Source organism: Entamoeba invadens (genome assembly GCF_000330505.1).
Source record: "Entamoeba invadens IP1 unplaced genomic scaffold scaff_1105074726103, whole genome shotgun sequence".
Lineage (NCBI taxonomy): Eukaryota > Evosea > Mastigamoebida > Endamoebidae > Entamoeba > Entamoeba invadens.
The window spans coordinates 722,795-725,152 of NW_004443767.1; positions in this window are offsets into that span (position 1 = coordinate 722,795).

Below are 2,358 nucleotides of genomic sequence, written 5' to 3' on the forward strand. Positions count from 1 at the left end.
ATGTATGAGAAAATGTTGGGTTTTGTTTTTTGGTTGGTTTGGACTCGATTATCTTTTTTTCGATTCTTTCCGGGTTCGGGGTAGTAATAACACGTTTTGTCATTCGATCTTTAATTCGTTCTGACGCGTTTGTATCGAACCTTAACGCTCTCAACAATTGTTTTAAACGTTGTTCACTCATCACTGCTCTGTAAAAGGGGTTGCCGTGCTTACTATACAAAAAATCAAGACTTTTTCTATTGTCATTTGTGACACCTTGAAACAGTAACAATCCAACAAAGGCATCAAATTCTGTACAACTCAAAATTGTCCATCTTGTTCCATAAAACAATTTCCCTACATTGTTTGTATTTAAAATAATCATATCTTTCATTTCAACAGTAAAATATTCGTTGAATGCAGTAATAATATCTTCACTGAAGTCTATTACAGGAGGATGAAATGTTTCTTGGAATGGGTCTACATTACACCCGACTTCTATTTTTTCCCAAGAATAAACATGTATATCGACACCTTTTTCTTTCTTTGTTGAATATATCTTTGATATTTCTTCCATGAAATATTATTATTATTATGTTGCTTATATACTATATGTGATATGACATGTCCTGTATTTGGTGATATTTGGTTAACAAATGTTAAGACTTTAGTTTTCAATATAATTTGCAATTATATTATTGTTTTTTTTGTTTTTTGTTTTACATGATTTTTGGAAACGATATTTGAATTACAAGGGCGCCACTCAAGTTTGTCAAAAAAAGAAATGTTATTTATTTTGTTTTATTAACACCATTGTAAGGTTAATAAAACATTTTAAAGCTTGTTACGAACAATAGTTGAATTGTATTTTGTTAACTTCATAAGAAAACAATGTTTTCAATTATTCACATAACAAAGTTATCAACACAATTAAACGTTCAAATTAATTAACAATTATAATAACAGATATACAATATTGTATATACAAATGTAATTGTAAACAATTATTTCCAATTGAATAATGACTGTTAATGACTTTTATTCTCAAATATTGGTTATTATTTTGTGTAATTTGTTAGACATTTTGTTAAAACAAAGAAAAATCAAATAAAAACAATTGTTTAATTGTGTAACTAAGTCTATGTTCACAATTATCATTCAACAGCTATTTGTTGAAAACCACATATAAGCGAGATATTATATACAATTGTTTTTTAACTATAGTTTTATTGTGTTTCAAATTATAACACATAACAACAAACACAATATTTCTATAACACCACAACTATTATGATAGAGTTAAATGGAGACATTTATCAAATAATATTATTCAATAATTAAATAACAACAGTTAGTGTATAATGATTCAAGTTAATCACAATGTTTTTATTAAAAACAACCTAAAAAATTATAAATGTCGTATCTTTTAAGTTTTTAAACATGTAAAATCAAATTAAACTTTAAACATTAACACTAATACAACAATTTACAAAAATTTTATGTTATGACTTAAGGCTCACATGTACATGCACATAAGATATTAAAATTGATTGTTTTAAAAGTCCAAGGTTTAAATACAACATCTGTTGTATATTTAAAGATGTTAATAATAAAATTATGAACTGTTGTTTTGATTGACAACAATCAATTAGACAATCAATTATCAAATAATACAGAAACAATTCAACTTACAATGTAAATCATCAAATACCCAAACAAACAAAGTCATAAAAGTGATTTAATAAAAAATAAAATATTTCAATTTCAATAATTCAAAATAAGTGATTTTATGTTTTTTTTCATCATAAATTGTTTATTTTTTTGTTTCGGCATTTTACAAATATGGTAAAGATTTTTTTAAAAAATTTTTTGTTAATTCCCATAAAGTCGCCACAATTGTAAAAAAATATCAAATAATATATTATTTTATTATGTTTAAATTAAAATATATTTTTCTATACAGATAAGGGAAACGATTTATATAAATTAATTTAACTAAAAAAATATAATTTTTTCACTACAATTATAATTTGGCAAATTTTCACATTTCTCAAAATTTGCCGAACATTTAGGTTTGTGAAATTTTGGCAAAGACTTATAACAATTGATTTGGAATAGAAATAACTATAAAAACTTTATTGATATTATTGATATAACCATTATTGGTTCAAAATTATATTGGGGTATTTTTATTATTATAACATTTAAAAAATATAAAATAATAATTTTGAATAAAAAATTTCATCTCAAAACAAATAAACAAATCAAACCACACATAAATAATGAGTCAAACACCAAGTCAAACACCAATAGCAAATTCTTTAAATTGGGAAGAATCTGAATTCAACACAACTACATATTCGAACCTTTTGATTAGTC